Source organism: Cotesia glomerata, linkage group LG10 (genome assembly GCF_020080835.1).
Source record: "Cotesia glomerata isolate CgM1 linkage group LG10, MPM_Cglom_v2.3, whole genome shotgun sequence".
Taxonomy (NCBI): Eukaryota; Metazoa; Arthropoda; class Insecta; order Hymenoptera; family Braconidae; genus Cotesia; species Cotesia glomerata.
The window spans coordinates 83,713-100,103 of NC_058167.1; the positions used below are offsets into that span (position 1 = coordinate 83,713).

The window sequence follows — 16,391 nt, forward strand, 5'->3', positions numbered from 1 at the left end:
AAACTTTTTATCAGTGCATATACGGAAAAAAAGAAGTATAAAAAACCGCAACAGTTACATCGTAATCCAGGAGTAGACTTTTAATATCTTACTATTAACAATTTTATTTTATTTTACCTTTAACAATTTTATTTTAAAATTCTGGTCTTGGATTACGATGTGATTAGTATAATAACTTTTGATACAATTTTTTTCTTTTTTTCTAGTGTAGTTGAAAAAGCTGTCAGATTTTACTCCATGATATTTTATAAGGTCACTTTATAAATAAAATAATTGTTCAAAATAACGTTCACTTAGGACAAATTCAAAAAGTATATTACTGTTGGTGGGGACGAATAAGCGATTTCTATTGAGCCGCAAGCTCCAACTCTCCCACCTCAGTGAGTGGAAGGTAGCGGGCCAATCTCTTGGAGTAGCCAGTCCCCTCTACAGCTGCACGGTGGAGGGGACTAGACCCTAATTCTCATTGGCTACTGACCTCTCTGCCCTTTCTACCGGCTTGACACCTTTAAAAGTAGCAGCTACTCGAGCTGCCAACACAGTCCACTTCTACCAATTAAGCGAAGAAGAAGAAAAAACGATTCAAGGATCTACAGTAAACGAGCAAGGTTTACAAACTATAGTGCAGTTTTTCGGACAGCAAGCGCGCAAGGCTTGTCTGTCTACTACTCTACATCTCTACCAAGCCAACTCAGAACATCTCGGCTGAGCCAAGCCAGTTTTCAACGGTGAACACGTCATCAGTAAGCGCGCAAAGCTTACTTCAACTAGTATTAGCTCAACAGCTCTTTTGAGAGCTACAGTTACAACAGCTCTTCTCAGAGCTATAGTCTGAACAGTTCTTCTCAGAACTTTACGAGTGACTTACAAGTCATCACTGGTTTCTTAAGCCATATTCAGTAGTTTGCTGTCTCAAACGACATCTCAACCCTTAGTTGAGCACGAGTGACTTACAAGTCATCTCCAGTCCATCTTGCCGAATCTCAGTAGTTTGCTGGCTCAAACGTTACCTCACAGTCAACTAACAACCAAAGGTCTTTGTCAAGACTAAATCAGAAAACTCTCAAAGGTCTTTATCAAGACCACCCAATTACCTAATATACGTAAGAACTCTTTCCCAAGTTAAAAGAAAGCTCCGGTATAAGCTCGAAACTAAACAATAATTAATACTTTTTTTTTCAATTATAAACAGGGTCATTTTAGCAAAGGGTTGTTTGACTGTGACAGCCACTCATACAAATTGAAAAAAAATGTTTCACCAGACATTTTAATTTCGTCTCCCGGTAAACCCTTTGATGTTTTTGAAACTGATGATGATAATGATGATCATTATTCAGTTAAGAGCAAGAGACATAAATCTGGAGTGTCCGGATTGATCGTAGGTGAGTGATATATATTTTTAAATTAATTATTATATATTGTTAAGCAAATGTAATTAAAAAATATTCAAATTAATTTTATTATTTCATGTAAACCAGCTAGCATTTGAAATATAAAATTTTGTAATCATTGTATAATTATTACCAATGGATAATTATCATTATGATTTATTTAATTCTTGGTTGGGTAAGTGAAATTAAAAAGAAAAAATAATTATCTGTCGTTTTGTTACATATGTGAAATTTCTCGTTTATTATAGCATGATGATTATAATAATAAAATAATACTGAATAACAAATAAGTTAAATTTGTCATCAATATTTTTTTGAAAAAGTTATGGTATGGGCTTCTATATACAACTGTATTTCTGTTTTGATTTTTAATTGATATACTTATTATTATTACACGCATACTTGCAAAGAAAAAAAAATTTCTTGACTGGAGAATAAAATTCTTGGCTCTAGAAAATTTTGGGTTGCCTGAAGGAAGACCAAATTTGTGTTGGCCGAAGTAAAACTTTTTCTTAAAATTATATTCTCGGTGAAAGTCATTTTTTCTTAATTCAAATTATCATAAATACTTTATACAATAAATTTTAATATTTGATCAAGATTTTTAGATACTTCAGCGAAGCAGCACTACCTACTTTAGCTGAGAAAAAAGTTTTCTCACCTTGAGAAAAAAATTTTCTCACTTTGAGAAAATTTTTCTCTTGAACATTTGATACCTATTTTATATTATTTTATCGTACAATTATACATATGAAATTAAAAAAAATGATTCAATATTATTTAATCTTCCCATTTGACGTGTTAATCAATAAAAATATTAATTAAAATTTACTTCTATCTTTATATTTAACTTTTTGGAGCAAGAGAGAAATTTTCTCAAGACGAGAAAATTTACTTCTATCAAGAACTAAATTTTTTAGAGCAAGAAACTGAGTTTTCTCGAGACGAGAAGATTTTCTTGACTTAAATAAATTTTCTTGGATCAAGATACATATTTCTTAAAGCAAGAGAATTAACTTTGTTGAAATAAGTGAAATTTCTTGTGTCAAAAAAAATTTTTTTTTTTCGCTCGAGAAAGTAATTAGGAAGAAAAATATTTTCTTGACTCCAGTTAACCTTTTTGTCTGTGTGGATTTTATTTTACTCTGTTGAATTAAAGTTTTCATCTGAATGTTATCAACTTTTACTTATTATTTCAATTGATAAATATTTAATTAAAAATTCAGCATTATAAATCTCCGCAGAAGATAAGAATATTGAAGACACTCAGGAAAATTTAACTGGATGTTTAGACCATCACCCTCACGCGCAATCAAATGATAACGCTGAGAAATCATCACGCGAGTTATTGTTAGAACAACAGATTAATGAGCTTCTCGAAGAAAATGCTTCATTAAAAGCCGAGTTAAGGTAAAAGTCCCTATTATGAGACACTTTTCAAGGTAGGTTGAACATTTTTGCGAATAATAAATCCATTTAAGAAGAAAATACACTTTTAATCGCATTGTACAGTAATTTGATGATTATTAAATCAATATTTCTAATGTGTTTATAATTTTTTTGGTTAAAAATGAATTAAATTATGGTTTTTTAAGAGAACCTATGAGACCCTATTTATGAGACACTTTAAAGTCACATGTCCCCAGTGTCTCAAACCACAGGACCCTATTTTTGAGACAGTTAAACAATCAGTGAAATTGATAAAATTTTATATTTTTATTAATTTTAGACAGTCCTATTTACAAAATAAGAAATTATTTTAATTTTTAATTAACTCATAATTAAATTTTTATCAGTTAAATAATTAATTAATGAAAATTATTGAATTAAATCTATTTTTCTTTCTTGATTTTTTTTTTTAATTCTTCGACTTGAGCAATTAACTTTTTCTTTTCTTCTTGTAATATTTTTTATTTTTAAGTTTTTCTTCTTTCATGTTTTTCAACTTTTCTTTTTTTAATTGTTTGTACCATTCATCAGAGATCCCCACAGATGGTAACTTTGACTTGCCTGTTTTTTCAATTTTTATTATTTTTTTCTTCAGTAAATAATCCAACGGCAAAGTGAATATTTCTTTCAGAGGTTTTTCGGGAGATTTATCTAAAAATATGAATTTTTCGTAATTCTAATCATAATTTTTAAAACTAGTTCATAACTAATTATTTTACGTTACCGTTATCAACAGTTATTGATGAAAACTTATGAATAAAACGATGTTCGTTAATCATTGCAGGCGTAGGATCCAAATTTTCTTTCATAAATTCTAAAAAACAGTCACATCAAATTAAATTTATCGAACATAAATGTGAGGTTGACATTTACATACCTAATTGATAAATTTTGTTGTTTATAGAATTTGTAGGATGAATATTTTTGAGCTCTGTTGTATTATTTTGTATTATTTTATATATGATATTATATGATGTTATATGATATTATATATTATAATATATATATATATATATATATATATATATATATATATGTTATATATATATATGTATATATATGTATAATATAAATACTATATAACATAAATATAATTTTTTAGGATGACGCGCAAGGATTACGATTTTGCGCAAGGATGATACGCAAAATCGTGAAGCGTTCCACATTTTTTTTTTTTTTTTTTTTTACAAATATAAATAATGCTGTGAAGCGGGAAAGAATAGGAGTTACGGTAATTATTACGTGAAGCGTTCCACATTCACGTAACAGGATATTGGTAGGAAAGGATTGAGAAAGGAATGTGGAGTGGATCATCTTAATTAAAGACACTAAAGTCTTTAGAAGGGCACCATATTACATTATTGCTATCAGTTAATGATTCTTGAAGACTAACTTGACTAGATTCATATATAACCGTAAAAAGTTGTCCATCATTAGTTAAATTATTTTATTCACAGTTTATCACATCAGAATGATTGTCCTTAGACAAGACTTATTAAAGATGTATTACAATTTGTTATTATCTTAATAATAACAAATTGTAATACATCTTTAATAAGTCAGTTTTCGTCACAGGTGACCCTATTGCTGCTCTGTAGAATAACAACTGAACAATAACATTCTCTTCTTTTAAAGATAATACTGTCGCTGGCTCAGTTCTAATTTTTGCCTTCTCAGGACGAATACTTTTTCATCTAACAAAGGTAGCAATCGGTACTCCATGAACAGCAGCTGCTTTTCTCAAGGACATCTCTGTGTCTTCTATTGCTTTTAAAGCTTTTTCTATATTTGACGAATCATAATTACTTAAGCCTTTTAACTTTTTTTTCTTCAGTTTATTATTCACATTGGAACACAACACTTTTTTTTGGTTGAATTTGATGATTGAGTTTTTGTCTCTTTAGGATTTTGTTTATGCCTCATTATCTCAGATTTTTATTATAAATTACTTTTTACTTAGCCTGGAATAAATAATATACTTTTAGAGTCAATATACAACAAAATATTATAAATTTATCCAAAACATTTAATTAAAAAAACAGAAAAACTTGTTGACAAAGTTATTCAATATTATGATTTGAGGTTAGGTTCATAATCTAAAGGTATTTGACTAAAAATACTTACTTTTAGAAAAATATTTGAGGTTTTAATAACAGCCAATATTTTATGACATATAATTGCACTATTTTTATAATTAATATAACATATTAACAATATAAAATCTTATAAATGTACACCGTCTCACTTAATCGGGACAAGCCGAAATACACATGTCCGTGTTACATGGTACACCTAGTAAAATGTCTCATAAACCGGGGCATTCACGTTTATAAGTGTAGGTATTGTGAGACACTCAGATTTAAAATATTGTGTTATTTAGGATAATTAATTAATTTTACATTTAAAATATTTAATGTGTTTAAGTATTTGGTCCTAGCGTGTTAGACTAATAGACCGGGAACTTCCGAGTTTAATTTATTGAGAATGATAGGTTTGTTTGAATAAATTGATGTAGTTGAATAATTTTAATACATATATTGTTTAAGTCCAAAATTAATATCATTAGTTAAGTTTACAAATATTACAATTATTACACAGTGATTAAAGTTAACTTTTCTTTCATATAACGATTTTACAATTTTACTAAATTCACAAATATTAATAATTTAAAATATACCTGATAAAAATTGATGAACCTTGTTGATTTAATTTGATTTAGTTGGTTTCACTTTACGATTTTACTTTACCTTTACAAATGATTTACTTCTATACAAAAGATTTACACGTGGTCTATTGAGACTTATTTAAACTATGTACGATGTTAACACTAGGACGTCAGGACAACGAGAGCGAACACCCAGCAGTTTTCCGGGTCCGAGATTTTGTGGTCCCTCAGTTGTTAATTGGAGGGAGAACCCAGTGCCCAATTAGCTATCGTTTTCCGGGGACTCTTACCCTCTCTTCGGATGTTTCGGAAAACTACTATAGTGGCGGTCTACTTGTATTTTGATGTACAAGTATACTGTACGTTTGTGATAGTGGATAGGCGCATCTATACACACACACATATGCACACAAGGATTCTAATGTTAACTTATACTTTACTTTACGAAATGTTTAAATATTACTATTTTTTTAAATTTATATACGTAACTAAATTATTGGAGCGATTAAATTACAATTAATTAGTAATTTTTTTATTAGCAATTGATTTAAAATAGAATGAATAATTAGTCGATCGTTGTTAATAATTAAGTTGTAATTTCCTATTTCGAATGATCTATTTATTCTTATATATATTTTAACTAACTTCGGTTATAGTTTAAAGAGAAAATGTTGTTCAAGAGTCGATTATTGTTAATAATTAATTTGTAGTTTCCTATTTTTTTTTATTTATTTCCTTAACATTTAAATTCTATTTCACTTTAGTTTATTTAACTAACTATTCCTTTTGAGTCATTATTTATTTATCTTTACTTCGAATTATTTATTTATTCTTATATGTATTTTAACTAAAATTTTATCTTTGGTTATAGTTTAAAGATAAAATGTTGTTCAAGTTTTATTTTATAGTTTATTTAACTAGCTATTCATTTTGAGTCATTGTTTATCTTTCTTTACCTTGAATTGTCTATTTACTCTTATATGTATTTTAAAATCTTAAATGCATTGAGGTTCTAAACTAAACACCTAAGTAAGGGACATGGATCCTAAATCCTTTTACCTGGCCTACAGACGAACGAAAAATTATGACGGTCTTCAATAAAAAAAAAATAAAAAGAAATTGTTACTAAAGAAATTAATATTAGTAAAAATTAATATATAAAAAAAAATGTATTACATAACAATTGTAATAAAAAAAACGCATAAATATGTATAGAAATAAAGTCTATGACTCATCAGCTTTCAATTGATATACAATTTAACATAAAAGAAGAAGAGACAATGAAATTAAACTAATATAAGAAACTAGGTAGCCGTTGCCGTTTTACTATTCTCGGTCGTGGCTTTGAGCACAGATAACAAACCTCGCACTTTAATAAATATTTTTTAAAAACAGTGTGAAATTAATTACGAGCAAAAGTCGAAAATTGCTTTTGAAATATGTGAATTGAAATATTTTTTATATTTTTGGTATGCTAGCGGTGTGTTTGTTTTTATAAAATAGTATTTTTATGTATTGTATCATAAATGGGGACATCGTCTCATAATAGGGACTCTTACCTTAATTAATTCTTTACTGATATAAATTGCCTCTATTTTTGTATTATTTGTTTTGATATATTTAATTCCTTCAGTTTACACTATTTATCATGGCTGAAGCTCAGGTAAAAGCTTTAATTACTAAACGTGCGGGTACCAAGAAATCCTTGACTGCATTTATTAATTTTTTGTCCAAATTTAATTCTGAGACTGATGTTCCTAATCTTGAAAAGCGGTTTCATGATATCCAGGAAGTGCGTAAAAAATTCATAGCATATCAAGATGAGCTTGAAGGGTTGCTGGAAGAGTCTGATGAACTTCTTGTCTATCGCGTCAATTTTGACGATGCTTATTTTGATGCTATTACTAATGCCGAAAATCTTTTATCTAAATTTTCTAAAAATTATGCCTTGGCGCCTGCTATAACGGTGCAAACGCCCAATATTGGTCAAACTGGTCCTACTTCTGGTACTAGTAATTTAATTCCTCCAACTAATCAGCAATCTGATACAATGTCTACTGCTTCGCAATCTCCTGATCAATTTACTTTTCCAAATACTACGCAGCCAATGGCTATGAATCAGCAAATTTTAGATGCTGTAAACCAGCAATTATTATTGTCTCAGCTATCGCAAAACGCATTTGATAATTTGCATTCTTCGAGCTTACCAACTATTTCCTTGCCAACTTTTAGCGGGAACTTTGATGATTGGTTAGGTTTTCACGACTTATTTCGTTCTTTTGTTCATAATGATGATAAAATTCCGCCGATTAGAAAATTATTCTATTTAAAAAGTTGTCTGAAAGGTGAAGCATCTGAAGTTATCTCGGCCATCGGCTCTTCCGATGGTAATTATAAAGTAGCTTGGGAACTTTTGAAAGAAAGATATGATGATCGCAAGTACATACGTGATTGTCATATAAAAGCTATTGTTGATATCCCAAATATTTCTAAAGAGTTTTCATTCCAAGCCTTCCTAGATTGCCTGCAAAAGCACTTGCGTGCTCTTGTCGCGTTGGAAGAACCCACTGAATCATGGGATTCCATATTAATTGTATTGTTTCGAGAAAAACTTAACTCATCTGCTCGTGAGAGGTGGGAAGATTGCAGTAGTGGCGTAGTTCGGCCTACTATAAAAAATTTCATTGATTTTCTCAAAAGACGCACTCAGGTAGAGGGCAGTAGAGCTCAGTCTCATCTCAGGCACGATAAGCTCGGTCACGCCACATTTCAGCTTCTAAGCCTGCTCAGGAAAAACATACTTCAAGATTCAATAAGCGTTCGCAACAAGCGTTTGCAGCTTCGACCTATGAAGCCTCTTGTGTATTTTGTAATGAAACTGGTCATCAAGTTTATAGCTGCAATCAATTTGCAGCCTTAACGCCTTATGCTCGTCTCGAAGCATCAAGGAATGGTGGCTGGTGTACTAATTGCCTGAAAAAAGGACTTCGTTCTTCGAAATGTACCTCTCAAGCATGCCGCAACTGCAAACAAAAGCATCACACCTTGTTACATTTCGACAAATCAAATAATTTTGCTTCTGAAACACCAAAAACTCAGGTTTCATCGCATTTTGCAGCAAATTGCACTAATATGCAAGCTCAAACATCTTCTCAAGCCTTATTAGCCACTGCCTTAGTTGATATTGTTAACCATCAAGGCAAAAGTAGAACCTGTCGTATATTTTTAGATGCAGGTTCGCAAGCACATTTCATAACTGAAGAGATTGCTAGCTTCTTAAATCTCATTAAAAAACCAGCTAACATATATGTTACTGAAATCGACAATACATCGACTAATGTTAAATTTTCTACTCAAGCGATATTGCGATCCAGAGCTAGCAAATATGAAAAATCTGCTGAATTCCTAATCGTTCCTCAGATTAGTCATGCAATGCCAACTATTGTAATTAATCATATAGAGCTTGGCATACCTAAGAACATCAAATTAGCAGATCCAGAGTTCTTCAAGCCTTCGAAGGTTGATGCTATAATTGGTGTTAAATTATTTTACAAATTGCTTAGCATTGGACAAATTTCTTTGAAAAATCATTCTAATGCTATTTTACAAAAAACTCAACTAGGCTGGATAGTGGCTGGCGAAGTTAGTCTGTCTTCTCAACCTTCCAGAGTATCTTGTCATGTATCTATACATTCTGATCCTCCTGATATAAATTTAACCCGTTTTTGGGAAATAGAGGAGCTTCCCTCTGGTCCAACGCTATCCTCCGAAGAGAAGGCTTGTGAGGAGCATTACGCTCTTCATACGAGAAGACATCCAGACGGAAAATATGAAGTTAGATTGCCATTTAATAGCGAAAAATCCGCATTAGGTGAATCATATTCAACAGCATTGAAACGCTTTTATGCTTTGGAGCGTAAATTTCAACAAAGGCCTGAAATCCAGCGTGATTATATTGAATTTTTAGATGAATATTTGTCATTAGGCCACATGTCCCTTGCAGACAACCAGGATGCCAGAGTCACAGGTTATTTTTTGCCCCATCATGCTGTATTGAAAGAAGATAGCATAACAACAAGAACACGTGTCGTTTTTGATGGTTCAGCAAAAACTTCCTCTGGAATATCCTTAAATGATTCCCTTATGGTTGGTCCTAAATTACAAGATGATTTATTTATTATTCTCATACGTTTTCGATTTCATATCATTGTTTTTACGGCAGATGCTGAAAAAATGTATCGACAGGTTATTGTCAACTCGGAAGATGCTCAATATCAAAAAATACTTTTTCGTCGAAAAACCTCCGAGCCTATTCGTACTTATGTACTTAATACAGCTACTTATGGCACAGCCCCAGCTTCTTATTTAGCTATCAAAACATTATTTCAATTAGCTGATGACAAGGAGGAACACCTTCCGTTAGCAGCTAAAATATTACGCAGAGATTTTTATGTGGATGATTGTCTGTCAGGGGCAAAAACTGTTGCCGAGGCAATCACTCTGCGCGATCAGCTCATTACTATGCTAAAAAAGGGTGGATTCAATTTAAGAAAATGGGCATCTAATCCCCCTGCGCTACTTATCAAGGATCAAGAGCATCCGGAAAGCTCGCACATGTCGTTAGATCCTGATTCAGCCACGAACACGTTAGGCATTCGATGGCATGCTCGTGACGATTATTTCTTCTATGTCGTAAATATTTCTAATCAGAGTAATATTACTAAAAGAACCATCTTGTCTCAAATTGCAAAGCTTTTCGATCCTATTGGACTCCTAGGTCCCATTATTGTACACGCTAAAATTATCATGCAACTTATGTGGAAGATTGGTGCTGCATGGGATGAATCTGTTCCCATCGAAATTCATTCTTCTTGGTCTGATTTCCGAGGCCAGCTTCCACTCATAGAAAAATTGCACTTTCCTCGTGCAATTACGTTACCGAACGTAACAAAATCACAGTTGCATGGATTTTGTGATGCTAGTGAAAATGCTTATGGTGCGTGTCTATATTTGCGCTCACTTGACTCTAAGGGGCAAGTGTGTATTCGTTTGATATCCTCCAAATCACGCGTTGCCCCAGTCTAGCCTCTCACACTGCTGCGACTAGAACTCTGCACTGCATTATTACTTGCTCGACTCTATTGTGCAGTGAAACCAGCTATTCTCTCGGATGCACATGAGTCATATTTATGATCAGATTCTACTATCGTGCTGCACTGGATAGATACTCCAGCTCATCGCCTAAAAACTTTTGTGTCAAACCGTATATCAGAGATACAGACCCTGACATCATCTTGTCATTGGCGGCATGTTTCGTCTCAAGACAATCCCGCCGATCTTATATCGCGTGGTCAGCTTCCATCAGAATTTGTTGAAGCTTCCATTTGGTTTGATGGACCCTTATGGTTAGCCAAGGATATTTCTTTATGGCCCAAAGGAATTCTGACTCCAATAGTTATTCCCGAATTGAAACCTATAATTCCAAACACATTTTGTATGAAAATTGAAATCAAAGAATTCAATCTCCTCGAAAAATACAGTTCTTTCAATAAACTTCAGCGAATTATCGCATATATATTGCGTTTCATTTGCAATTGCAAATTATCCAAAACCAAGCGTGCGTTTGGCCCTTTACAGGCTACTGAGTTAAAGCGCTCGCATCATTTGATAATTCGGATTGTTCAGTTATCAGCATTCAAAACAGAGATTGAGCTAATTAAAAATGGAGAACCACTTCCTTCCAGTAGTAAATTGATTCCGTTAAATCCAATCTTGGATGAATTCGGAATCTTGCGCGTAGGGGGTAGACTTGCCTGTGCTTCCATTGCTGAAGACCAACGTCATCCAATTTTGCTACCTGCTCAGCACTTCTTGACAAGGATAATTATCCTATCTGAGCACCTCAGGCTTAAGCATGCTGGTCCACAAGCTACCTTGTACTCGGTTCGTCAGGTATACTGGCCCATTAACGGTCGCAACATTACGCGTAATCTTATTAGCAAGTGTATACCTTGCTTTCGTGCCAAGCCGCGCCTTGCTGATCGCCAAATGGGAATTCTTCCAAAACAGCGTGTGACATCTTCGCGCCCATTTTTGCGCGTTGGAGTGGATTACTGTGGCCCTTTTTATATAAAAGAAAAACGTCATCGTAATCGCGCTCGTATAAAGACATATGTCGCAGTATATATATGCATGTGCACAAAGGCTATTCATTTAGAGCTCGTCAGCGACCTTACCACTGAAGCCTTCCTGGCTAGTTTGAAACGCCTCTTTTCAAGAAGGGGAAAAGCAGTTGAAATCCATTCCGATAATGGTACAAATTTTGTTGGTGCTAAAAATGAGCTTAATGAGTTATACGAATTATTTAACTCTAAATCACACCAAGCAGCGATAGCTAATTTTTGTAATGAGGAGAGGATTGAATCGTATTTTATCCCACCCAGGTCTCCTCACTTTGGAGGGATTTGGGAGGCCGCAGTTAAATCCTTTAAACATCATTTGGTTCGGACAGTGGGTGACACGTTACTCACTTTCGAACAATTAGAAACATGCATAATTAAAATAGAGGCAATATTAAACTCCCGACCTATTTCTCCGATATCCTCTGATCCCCACGACCTACTACCATTAACTCCTGCCCATTTCCTTATAGGCAGCCCATTGACGTCATTTCCACAGGTAGACTTCACAGATACACAAGTGAATCGGTTGTCAGCATGGCAACATGCTCAACAGCTCAAACAGCATTTCTGGAAGCGTTGGCACAAGGAGTACCTGCATCAGCTGATAAAATTCTCTGGAACTCAACGGCAATCAACGTCTCTCAAGATTGGCGACTTAGTGCTTATCTCAGACGAGAATTTACCTCCTCTCAAATGGGCAGTAGGAAGAATCATTGCAGTTCATCCCGGAAAGGACAACGTAGTTAGAGTTGTAACCCTTAAAACCAAAACCGGTCAATACGATCGCTGCGTAAAAAAACTCTGCTTGCTCCCAATAGATGAAGGAAACGACTTCACTTAAATTCAGCTTGAACTGAATCGTTCGAGGGGGGCGGCATATTCAGTCGTATACTTATATTTCTAGTATATTTCTAGTATAACATTCTAAATTAATTTAAACAATTTTATATTTTTTTTATCATAGGCGAAAGTTGCTACGATGTTTGAAAAATATTATTTTAGTTTTAAATGTAGAATTTAAATCCATAGTTCTAAAATACTTTTACTTTGTAGTACCTAGAAAAAGGTTCATGTATTTGTTCGATATTATTTATGACTATAAAATTCCCAGCCTATGTATTGCATTAGCAGTCTAGACAATTTTTACTTTTTATGTTTAAGCTATTTTCTACCCTTAGAATAGAAAATGAATTTTTAATGATAATTTTTGGGATATTTTCTTAAATAGTTTTTAATCTGCTTATGGTCATAAAATTGATACCTGGGTTATATTACTTTGGGTTTTTACTTTTGGTAAAATTTCGTATTTTTAATCTTTTTATTGCTAACTAAATTTAGAAATATTTTTGTAAACGTATCGCCCATCCAGGTAAAAATCTTAGCATCCGTATTCCCTTTCCTGCTTATTTTTCCAAACTGCATAGCTGGCAATTATCCCGCCTCCAAATTATTTCTTGGTTAACTATTCGTTGCCAAATATTCCTACTCCTAATTATTCTACTTGTAATTGTAACGCCTAGTTTTTACTCTCCTTGTAATAATTTTTGTATTTTTTCTAAGTCAGTTATTCTTACATACTTTGTAGCGCACAGTCGCATTTCTTTACTTTAAATAAATTAAAGTTAAACTCAACCTCATGGTTTTTACTTAGTGCAACATCTATTATTAGTCTTGCATTTATTAATTGTGAACTAAACGTTTTATTCACAATTTATTTGAGTAACTCATTTACTTGGTATAAAATATAAGCTTTAATTTTATACGTAAAATTTATATACTTGCGGTAAACCAATCGCGAGTCAAAACAAGATCTGTTGAAACCTCGATTTTTGCAAAACGGGGTAAAACCAATTACTTCCCGACTTTTCAAAAATCATTGATTTTCTTAGCGGGAAGTTAGAAATGCATTGTTTAAATCTTTAAATAGAAATCCGAATACCAATATTAAATGAAATAAAATTATTTATATTTACAATTTAATACCAATTTTAGAAGTATCCAAAATGGTGAATATTTTCGAAGAAGGGAAGCGGTATTTTTCCCGGCTGGCCCTCCATCAAGATCTCGATCGATACCAGCTTCTGACGAAAACAAATTTATTTTCCTGCGATGTAAAAACGATTAATTCCGTTGGTACACGCAGGAAAATAAAACGTAATAAAGAGCTGGAAATATATCAGGCGGAATACCGCTGCTTTTATGGGAAGAGAAAATCCAACGAGAATGATGAAGATTCTAATACTTCAGTATATAAAGCTTAACTCTACTCGAATCGGTTTGTTTACAATCAGTTCCAGTAACGTCCTACTCATTTTAAACGTAAAATATTAAGTATTCTGTTTATTACAGCCATTCTAAGCTCAGTTAAAAATTTGTCTTGTTGTGTTTTTGAGATCTTCACATTCAATATAAAATAGTTCTTATAAGGGTCATTCCATGTCAAATCGACGAATAGTTGGAATCGACCCCTTTCGATTTGAATAAATTTTGGTCAGAAAATTTTTTTCATCATACAACGAAGTTCTGCCAAAGGAAAAAAAAATAACAAAATTTTTTTCAAAAGATATGCAAATTCAAAATTTCGCGAATAATTAGATTCGAATTCAAGGCGAATAATTCGTAAGATCGAATATTCGCACACTTCTAATAATATTGTAATTTTGAACATTTAAAAATTGAATGTGCAACATAGAAATATTAAATAATAAATTAATTTCAACTTTTTTTTATGCTTTGGACATAATCTTCACAGTAAAAAATATTGTGTAAAATCAACACAATTTCTGTGTTAAATACCCGAGTCGAAATTTTAAAACCCCAGTTCAACCTAGTAGAGCCTGATTCCTTTGATGTAGACATATGCCGCTCTAATTTAAGAACCTTTTTCAACCTAACTCATCTTATATCAGGGTGAGGAATAGTGAGTTGGGGTTTAGTTTAAATTTTAAGATTCTGTTTCAACCTAACTCGTCTTGCATCAGGATGAGGAGTATTGAGTTGGGGTTTAGTTCAAATTTTAAAACTCTGTTTAAACCTTATTCGTCCAAATTCAGGTCGTAGAAGAGTGAGCTGGGGTTTAATGAGAATTTTATCGCGTAGGCTTCCTAGGGTGAAACAGAGATTAAAACTTTATACATTTTTCAAAATAAATAAGAGTAATAAAAATTATTATCATTATTTTGAAAATGTATTACAGTAAAACGTGCGAAAAAATCACAACAAAACCATTTATAAATTTTTTATGCTTAATAAACTGCGTCGAATGCTTTTTTAAAAATTAAAATCGAACAACGCGTTCAAAAATTATATTTGTTTAAAAATTCACAAAATTTTTTTTCTCAGTATTTTTTCGACATAACATTTAAATTTCTTAACCAAACGATATTTGCCCGGACATCCACTTTTTTCGCTTTAAAAACTGTGTTGATAACCATTTGGAAAATTAAAATCGATCGACGCGTCCAAAAGTTACAGCTGGTTGAAAATTTACAAAAAATTTTTTTTGTTAAGAGCTGAATAGTTTTTGAAATCGATCGGTGAAGCCGTTTCAAAGTTATTAAAAAAAGAAACATTTGAAAAAATTTTTTTTTGTAGTTTTTTTTTAAATTTATCAAGATCTACCGGTTCGAATCGGTCCCAATTATATTCAAAATCTAAGTTTGGTCGAACCCTTTTGAATGACGCCAATCGCGATACACATACACACACATACACACTTACATGCATACTTACATACATACATACAGACAAACGGACACCATCGCGGTAACAATCGGGGAAGCTTCCTAGGACCTCAAAACGTCAACATCCGTTGAAAACTTGATTTTCGAAAAACGGGGTAAAACCAATAACTTTCCAACTTTTGAAAATTTTCAATTTTCTTAGCGGGAAGTTAAAAATTTAGGCAATTTTCGCGATGAAATTTTTTAAGGTAGTACGGTTATGAAAGCAATATTTTAAGAAATCCTCGAAACTTAGAATATAAGTCATTAAATACATAATACATATGCTGTTAAAATTTGAAGACGATTTACCGTACCTAACTTGAGATAATTGCAATTGAAAATGACATTTTTGTGCATGTAACATAGGAGAAGCGTGGGAAAATGACAGTATTTTAATTTTTTCCATCGAAGGAATTTCACGACTTTATCGAAAAACTAGTAGATTGAAGAATATGATATTTCGAACAATTAAAAAAAAAATGAAAATTATTTACCGTGTAGTTTTCGAGATTAATTAAAATAAATTTCACTTTTAGAGGATTATTTTTAGGAGAGGGGGTACGAAAAACAGCCGCTAGTCACTGAAACCGTAGTGTGTGTGTATATGTATAGAGAATATAGTAGTCGACGAGTACAGTAACGTTAAAAAATCTTAACCTACAACCTTAGCTCTGTCGATACGTATAACATGGATAGTGAGCCAAAATTTTTTATCTGGATTGTTGCGGAGGTACTACCTTAAGCACTTTGTAAGCAACGTTGTTAAATTAATAATAATAATCACAGTTATATTTACCATGACATAAGAAATAATAATAATATTTAATCACATAAGTTAATTTTAATTTTGTCAGTTGTAGCTTAAATGGAAACAAATATTTCTACTGTATGACTAGTCTTCGAATAGCAGAGGGGATCCAGTCTTGCTTCGTAATCGTGAGGTCTCGATTTCGAATCCCAGTAAAGCTGAGTTTTTTTC

At 32.4% G+C, this 16,391-nt stretch overlaps 1 long non-coding RNA gene across 1 annotated transcript; it reads right to left on the reverse strand.

Moving 5' to 3' along the window:
- Window positions 1-3,321: 3,321 nt before the first annotated feature.
- Window positions 3,322-3,734, reverse strand: LOC123272839. Its single transcript, XR_006511177.1, has 2 exons — window positions 3,565-3,734; window positions 3,322-3,491 (listed from the first exon to the last, which is right to left on the reverse strand). It is a non-coding gene; the product is annotated as an uncharacterized LOC123272839 (long non-coding RNA).
- Window positions 3,735-16,391: the final 12,657 nt, after the last annotated feature.